At 56.0% G+C, this 8,633-nt stretch overlaps 1 long non-coding RNA gene across 1 annotated transcript; it reads left to right on the forward strand.

Moving 5' to 3' along the window:
• The first annotated feature begins 5,299 nt into the window (after positions 1–5,299).
• On the forward strand, positions 5,300–6,795 carry LOC109318323. Its single transcript, XR_002103229.1, has 2 exons — positions 5,300–5,822; positions 5,879–6,795. It is a non-coding gene; the product is annotated as an uncharacterized LOC109318323 (long non-coding RNA).
• Positions 6,796–8,633: the final 1,838 nt, after the last annotated feature.

Below are 8,633 nucleotides of genomic sequence, written 5' to 3' on the forward strand. Positions count from 1 at the left end.
TTAGTTAGGTAGTTATTATTTAGTTTACTATCCGGGTGTCGGACATGAGCACTGGTTGGAGCCGTGAGTGCCCTTTCTCACTCAGCCATGGGGGCAGCACTGGGGACACGGCACGGACCCGTCACAGGGACTTTTGGGAGATGCGGCAAGTTGTCAGCAGGGGCTCAGGTTGTGCAAGGGCCCAGCACACGGCCCCATGCCTTGTCCCTGCTCTTGGCAGTCGGGCTCCTCTTTCCCTCCTTCAGCTCAGGGCTGTGTTTCTTTGCAGATGTTCCAGCGGGAGAAGCTGCCCCCATGCGCCTGTGCTCCAGCAACCTGGGTGAGACCTGGGCACGTGCCCCACCATGGGAGCAACGAGGGCTGGGCAGCATGAGAGTCCACAGGGCTGTGTGGCCTCCCCTCACAGCAGGGTTTGGCTGGCAGGCCAAGCCCAAGCTGTCCAAGGTCCAATCTGGACAGCCCCCCCTCCATGCCCACCCCCCCCAGCAAGTTCTGGCCCTGCAGCCCCTGCCCATGCCCCAGCCCTGGGAGCCTTCCTCCTGGCAATGGCCCTGCTCCCCTCTGCTCCCTTGCAAGATGGGACCCACACGGGCTCTGGCATCCCTATCCTAAAAGTGGTGCTCAGTCCCACCCAGTCTGATGCTCAGCCCTCATGTCCCCTCAGCACCAGATGCCAGCCTGGGTGCAGACAGATGGGCCAAAACAAAACTGCCCTCCATTAAGGGGTCCCCATCTATACCCTCCATTGGAGAAGTCCAGGAGAGGAGGGACCCTGCACCCATCGATTTTGGGTCTGGTGTGAGCTGTGGAGGGACTTGCATGGTTGCATGGATAGGGGGCAAGGTCCTACTCCCACCCAACTCCCATAGAGGAAGGCCCTGCCCTTGTGGCATGCAAGACTCCTGGCAGGTGCCTCCACGCGTTGTGTCTCAGAGGGGCTGGTCGCCCTGCGCCCTGGCAGCAGAGTGGGCCCAGGTGATGTGCGGCCCCTCAGGGCCAGGAGCAGTGCTGGGGGCAAGCGACGAGAGGGGCCAGACGTGGCCGCATCCCCCTGCTGCTGTGAGTCTTTCCCCTGCCCAGGGAGTGGGACAGGTGGATCTGGGGGACAGGGGTCTCTCACCAGGTGTCCTGTGCCCCCCCCCAACCCCATGCAGCACACGAGACATGGGGGAGGGTCTCCATCTCCTGCCAACTCCAGGGGCCCTCCAAGAACAAGGTAAGGGTCGTGGGCTCATCCCCCAATCACAGGGACAGTCCTTCCCAAATCCGAGTGTCTGACGGGACCTGGGACCTTGAGCTGGGAGGTGGGGACTCACCTGAGGCAGGTGGTAACAACCAACCCCTGGGATCCCCAGGGTCCAGGTCTAGGAGCCCTGCCCAGCCTCAGGGCTCTGGGGGCCACCAACCCTGCATCATGGGGAGATGGGAACTCACTGCCCAAGGGAGTCCATTGCCCCAGACACTCTTTCTTTTCCCAGGAGGAGAAACCCCGCAGCAGGCTGCTGCAGGTCCCAGCTGGGATGGGGGGGCTCTGAGGGAGACCAGGTGGGTTGGCTGGTGGATCTGCATGGAGGGGTGGACCAGAGAGACAAGCCCGGGGCTGGACTGGGCTGGGGGATGGAGGGTGAAGGCAGGGCCAGAGGGACAGATGGGGGCAAGAAACGGCTCCATGCGCACAGACAGGCAGTGGTATGAGGCCTCTCTAACCCGCACTGTCTCGTTTGCTGCAGTTTGAGATGAAGGCGCTGAGGGCCTGCCTGGCTTAGCAGGAGCAGGACGCAGCTCTCCTCCTGTCCCGGTAGATGTGGGGCTGGAGAGGGGCTGGCTGTTCCCGTTGTGCAGCACAGGGGCCAGGGCTAAAGCCCAGGGCCCATCCCTGCTTCTGTGCGAGTCTCTCCTTGGGGAAGGGCTGTTTTGTGGGACAGCACTGTCAGTCTCCCTGAGCCCGCGAATGTGTTTTGTCTCCACAGTGCTCACCAAAAGGAGGAGCAGCTCCTGGTGAGTTTACGGATGGCAGAGGCCAGCAGGGCCGTGGGGCCGGGGAGGGAGCAGGCTGAGGCTGAGCTTGGCCAGGCAGGGTAAATCCCAGAGGATGTGAAAGCAGGGAACAGATTCCTGGCACCTTGTGTGTGGGGAGAGGTAGACCCTGATGGGTGCCTAGGGAGGTACTGCTGTCGGGTGCAGACGCCCAATATGCTTGGTGCAGCCACGGGCATGGTCTGACGGGCAGGGGTGATTCTGGTGCAGGCTCAAGTGGAGGAGCTGACGCAGGAAAATCGCGCCATGGTGCTGGCCCTCAAGGCCCAGAGGGAGCAGGGCCAGGCTGTGGAGGACAGCCTCACAGAGGTGAGCCGCTCTGCATGCCTCTGCCCCAGGGAGGGAGGAATGTGTGTGTGCCTGTGTGTCCACAGGGCAAGGCTGTGCCCGCTGTGCCAGGCCCTGCAGTAGAGGGGGCGGGGTGCTGCCCTGGCTATGCGGGTGGAGGGCTTGTGTGCGCGGTGCTGGGCACCATGTGAGCTTTGTGGATGTCACACTGTGGGACTGGTGGGGTGACATACCTGTGCTGTACTGACCTCCCCTGCTTCCTGGATTGCTGTCCCCCAGCCTTCCCCCATACTCCACCAGGTGCTAGCTCTGGGCCAGGAGGTTGGATTTTGTTCTCACTGCTACTTTGTTTTTTCATTTGCAATAGCCTCCCATGGAGGGGGTAGTGGAGGAGTGCCTACCACCCTGGAGGGCATAAGTGGAGGACTGAGAGGGGAGGGTGAGGTGCAGGGCTCTCCTGGGTAGCTCGTGGGCTCTGGGTCAGGCTCAGGGTGTTGCAAGTGGTGCTTCTTGCAGGTAGGGGAGTTGTTCCTTCTCTGGTGCTGGAGGGGATGAATTCAGTCCAGGACACATTTCTGACCAGTTCCTTTCTGTGCAATCAGGAGCATCAGGCCCTGCTAGGAGATGGGGGTAGGGTCCCACTGGGAGCCAGACTTACCTGCCCCGCCCGGTACACGCCAGCACCCAAACCAGGGCCCTCTGTCTGGCCAAAATGGGGTGCCAGGGGAAACCCCTGGCACGGACAGCGGCGAGCGCACAGAGGCTCGCCGCTGTCCAAAAGGAGCAGGAAGGACACAGGGAGAGGTATGGTGGTTTTTGTATTGTTAGTGTGTGGGGGTGCTGGGGGGGTATTGGGGTGCTGCAGGGCAGGCTGGAGGTGCTGGGAGCAGGTCTGTTTGCAGGTTGGGGAGTTCTTCCACCGAAGGGCCTGTTGGGCTTCAATTCACTCCATGATGCATCTCTGACCAGTTGCTTCTTGTGCAATCAGAAGGAAACACCCCTCCCAGGGGACTGAGGCCAGGATGCAGGAGAGTGTTTCCCCCCACCATGGAGGCCAGCACCGAGGCAGAGGGCCTCCAACATCAGGACACCTCCACCCAGACAAGGGCCCTCTGCCTGGTTGACGTGGGCTGCGACCCCCTGCCCCCCTGGACCAAGGCTTTCCAGGGTCCAAAAAGGACAGGACGGGGGAAAGGTAGGATGCTTTTCCTATTTTTTTTTGTTTTGTTTTTTTCTAAAGAAATGTTTCATGTTCCAAGCCAAATCAGCCAGATCCATGATCCAATCCAGAACCATAAGTGGCCCTACAGCCAGCAAACATGATGCTTTTCCTTGTGTTAGGTTGTGAGCGTGGGATCAGTGATGTGAGCTGAGGGAGGGCTGGAGTCAGGAGTCCGTTCCTGGTCCTGGGAAGGGTCTCGCAGGTTGGGAGAAGGACGGGTTGAGGGCCAGGAGCCCAGGGAGGGAAGAGGTGAGTGAAGGGGAAATGACTAGTGTGTCTTCAGTGAGTGACTTGCCCACGACTCCCTCCAGTGCCCTGGGTGTCTAGGTGGGGCAGGGCTGAGGCAGGGGCACTGCAGGCCTGGGCTCTCTGTGCTGGGAGTCATCCCTGTTGTGTATATCCAGACGGCAGCCAGGAACCAGACCTAGGCGCAGGCAGCACAGAGGGAGAAAGGGAGATGGGTCTGGCAGGGCGCCCAGGGCCAGTCCCTGGTACAAAGGAGGTGACGGAGATAGGAGAGGCCTGGACATGGGGTGGTGGCAGTGGCTGGAGCCTCGGGGCTTGGGGTGAATGTGAGGTGACCAGTGTTTCTGCCTCCCACCCCTAGGGCTGACACTGGCAGAGGGGAGGAGGAGAAGGTCGGGGGCAGCAAGAAGGTAAGTGTCCCCCCTGCACCCCAGCCAGCCCCAGGCCTGAGGGGCTGCTCCTCCGCCAGCCCACATGATGATCAGGTGCCCCCTGCCTCCAGGCCATCCTGTCTCTCTGCCAGGGCCCTAGTGCCCTGTATGGACCGGCTATCTCCTGGGTTGGCCCCTCATTGCTCACCTCTGGGCCCGAGGACCCTGTTGCCAGGGCTTCACTCTGGGAATCAGAGCTCAGAGCTTCTGGCCCAGGCCAGTCCTGTTGGGACAGAAAGCCCCAGTGAGCCATGTGTGAGAGCCACGTCCTGCTCCCTGCTGGGGAGACTCTCCTTTACCCCATGGTTGTTCCCGGGGGGATTGGAGGGGCCCCACACTGCCCTTCTCCCACAGGTTCCACCTGGCTCGGAGCCTTCCATGCTGCTTCACCCTGCGGAGGTGACGACCTGCACTCCTCCCCTCCCCTTCTACCCGTTGTCCCCTCCCTCCATCCTCCCCTGCTCGACTCAGGGATGACAGTGTTGGTGCCTCTGCCTGTCTGAGCATGTAAGTGGTCTCTCAGTCCTTGTAGGTTTCTCCAGCCTCTTCTCTTGTCTCCTTGCCTTAGGCCCACACACTGGCATGACCCAGTGGGGTGGGACGTATCTGCGTCTGGCTTGAGCCTATCACAAACCCTCTTGCCCCTGCAGTAGACATCTCTTCCATCTATTTGTCATATCCCCTTTCTGACACTAGGTCAAGCCCAGGACAATTGCAGTGAGGCCTGGTGTTGGCAGTGGTATCCTAGCAGAGAACTACAGAGGGGTGAGGGTGCTGCAGCACTACAGACTCCCTGTGCATCTGGCATAGGCATAGCAGGATGCCTGATGCGGCCCACTGCCTGACTTCCCATTGGATCCAGAGCTGCCCTGTTTCCCAGGGCCAACAATCAAGCTGTCACAGTAAGTCCTCTGTAAACCCTTTCCAAGTTCTTTGAATTGTAGGCTGCCTGACAAAGGTCACGGGTGCCTTTTGTGGCTGTCCCAAAACGGCAGGTAAAGCTTTCCCAAAAATAACCTTCATTTGTGTTTTTCACTGGTCTTTTCATCAGCATGCTCAACCATCAATCACTATTTCACGATGGCGCCAGTGGCAGATGTAGACTGCAGCAGAACAGGTATCTTCAGTGCTCTCAGTTTTCCTTGGCATGGGATTCAGGTTTCCTTCCTGTGAAGTACTATGTGGTTGTTGTTGCACCATTTCATCCCCACATTAAGAGAAGACGTGCACAAGCCTCTTGCTTCAACAGCAAGTCCCACAGTGATGGGTGAGTGGCGATGGGGGCAGACGCTAGTGATTACCTCAAGCCCCTAGTCACGCACCTGACCCTTGGCACAGACCTTTGCATACAGAGACACTGACTGCACAATATGATCTGATCACAAAGCAACTGAATGAACCATTGAAACTTATGACAGGAACTTTCAGAAACAGTCGTGTTCCTTGGCTGTCTCTTCTATCTCATACCCCTCCTCCTCATCTTTGACATCAAGAGGCTAAAGAAAGGGTCTACAGAATACTTCCTATATTCAATTCACTACCAACGTTTGAGGAACTTGATGACCCCTATAGGTCAAGGCTTATGTCAAAGAAGGACAGTTTGGAGTCTGGGAAAAGAACTGAAAAGTGTGGGGAAAGAACTGAATCACGAAAGCTTTGATATCAAGGAAAATGGACCCAGCAATGCAAGACAATTGACCTCATTAATACATTTCTTATCACGGGCTCCACATATAAACCTCCTGGCTTTCCTTAACTAAGGCAGAGCTAGACTACGCTGAACAGTGTGGACAACTAGCTGCTTTGTAAGTCGAATTTTATTAAAGATACAAACTGGGAGTGCAGCAAGATCCATTGCAAAGTCCACCTCAGCACAGCTACGACCAGGGCAGTGCAGGACTCCAACTGCCAGCACGGCCGCAGTAGAAGCTCTCCCGTCGCGGCCCGCTCAGATTTGAACAGTCCTCAGATTCTGCTGAATCCCTGTCGTCAGCTCTCTCAGGAGGGACACGAGAAGAAGTCGAGGAGAAGACCAGCCCCAAAGGTGCTGCATGGATCCTTGTTTGATCCGTTCCATCACATCCATGCGTACGGCCACACAATGATGTCAACAAAAGAAGCAACCAAAGCAGAGGTTCAATCTCAAGTGCTTGAAAAACCCTGCTAAGAGACATCACCTCCAGCAGCACCTCTGAGAGGATCGTGCCAGCTATCACGATGCTCTTGACACCACTGATTACTTGAGGAAGAGCTAGAGCTTCAAGAAAGGCATCCGTGAGGCGTGGCAAAAATCTCAAGGCTTCTCCACAAAGAAACCTCAGGACTAGTTCAATGAGAATGATTGGGAAATGCTTGCCTTCAAAATGGACAGAGCACACAGTGACATCAGCTCCAAATAGAAGTACCCACATTCATTACCTTCAGTACAGATCATTCACTAGATGGCCTCTGCCACATGGACAGTTTTGCACATGTAGGGGAAGAATGCATCTCCCCCTATGTGTGTGTTAGAAAAAGCCACCATTGAATAGGTGTGTAATCCATAACATGTAATAAAAAGACAGAAGAATTTCTTAGTGCTGCAAATCCTTCTGAAATTTGCTGTCGACTCACATAAGGGCTTCACTGCAGAGAAGCTGCTTGGGTTTGGTTTAGCACACCCTTCTGCCCGTTCACCTTGTCCTTGCTTTCCATGTTCCCTGAGGGTTTTTCCCTCTCTACTTGCCAGAGGAGACTGAGCCCTTCCCCAGGCTGGAACAGGCTCAGGTTTCAGATGGCAGATCCCATTTCTATTTCTATGCAGATGCTGTCCATGTGGGAGCTTTCACCTTTGAGGTCCAGGTCTCTGGCCTGATACATGCGGAGGTCCCAGTAAGTGTGAGCACATGGGATGCTCCAGCAGGCTGCAGAGAGGCTGCTCCTGGCAGGGGAAACACCATGTATCTGGGTCCACGAAGGCAGTTTTCCTTAAGCGTTCCCGGGGATAACTGTTCTTCTGGCGTGGTTTAGTACCCACCAAGGTGCTGGGGCTTAAAACTCACTTTATGAAAATGGGAGGCTCCTGCCTTGCTTCCTTCTGTGTCCATATGGCTGAGGCCAGGCAAAACTTGGGGGCATCCGAACCCCAAGCCTCTGGGCTTGGGCCTGCATGTAGGATAACTGCCAAAAGACTTTGGAAATATCTGAAGCCCTTGGTGGGGGTGGAGGATGTTTGCTGGTTGTAGGGCCACTTATGGTTCTGGACTGACTCAGTGATTTGGACTTCATTTGGCTAATTTGGCTTGGAACATGAAAAATTTCTTCAAAAAATAAAACGTGCCTCAAAGAATGCTAAAGCGGTTTCGCTTTCATGGCCAGTGCTGCAGTGGCTCTTCTGATGCTAATGCTAAAGGCTTCTTGTCATTTTTGTTGTGATCTTTCTGCTCTGTAAAGACATGGACCACATCTACATCCTAAATTAGGCCTGAGGCCAGGGAGCCAAGGTGCTGTGGAACTGTCCAAATATATACAGGCCCCCAACCCTAAAATATTAAAACAGATTTGTCCTGGAGAAGGTAGGCTGCCCGAATCTCTTTTCCTCTCTTACTGTGTTCCCTGTATCATGGAGCCATACAGGTCCCTTCCCTGAGCAATATCAAAACTATAGTAAACCAATGTGCTGCTTCCAAGGGCTCCCATAGACCTAGGAAAGAAGGTCTTGTCTACAGCATAGTGAGATTCAGTGGGAGCATCTACACATGCCTTTAGGGGGCAAAGCTCCTGGGCGTGTATCTGCAAGTGCATCCAGATCACACCACACTGAGCCAAGTCACAGCCGCCCTAGCTGGCAAGGGAGCCAGGGGGTCAACTGCGCTCAGTGGGCTGCAGAGGGGTTGGCTGGGGCATGAGCATGCTTTGGTGAGGGGCTAGCTGGTAGACAGCCCCAGCATGGAAGCACCCTTGTGTCCCAGCCAGCTGGACAGGTCTATTGGCATGCTGCTGTGCACAAAAAAGCTCTGCAGCAGTGTATTTACAAGTCCTACCCTGCTGCAGAGTTTATTAATTTTGTGCTCTCTAATAGACTCATGGACATGCTGTGCGGTTCATTACGGAAGGCCCTCTGTCCACTGATCTCGGGCTACTCATGTCCAGCCGCTTCCTAGGCACATGATGGAGCTGGTTTATTGAGTTGCTCCAGAAGGTGAATCCATAGGCGTTGCAGAGGGGTGCAGAGACTCTCTCCACACCCTGCCCCAAACCCCAACCCCTCACTGGGCACCTGAACTCCCCCTCCAGATCTGAGATCTATAACAAAGAAAGGATAAGAATAAGCATCCTGCCAGTCCTTGCCTGGGCTCATGGGAAAATGTTGAGGCTCCCTGAAGATCCCCTGGTCAGGCTCAGCATGTGCCGAGGTCTCTGGGATCTCA

Source organism: Crocodylus porosus, unplaced genomic scaffold, assembly GCF_001723895.1.
Source record: "Crocodylus porosus isolate Cpor-Errol unplaced genomic scaffold, CroPor_comp1, whole genome shotgun sequence".
Classification (NCBI taxonomy): Eukaryota; Metazoa; Chordata; order Crocodylia; family Crocodylidae; genus Crocodylus; species Crocodylus porosus.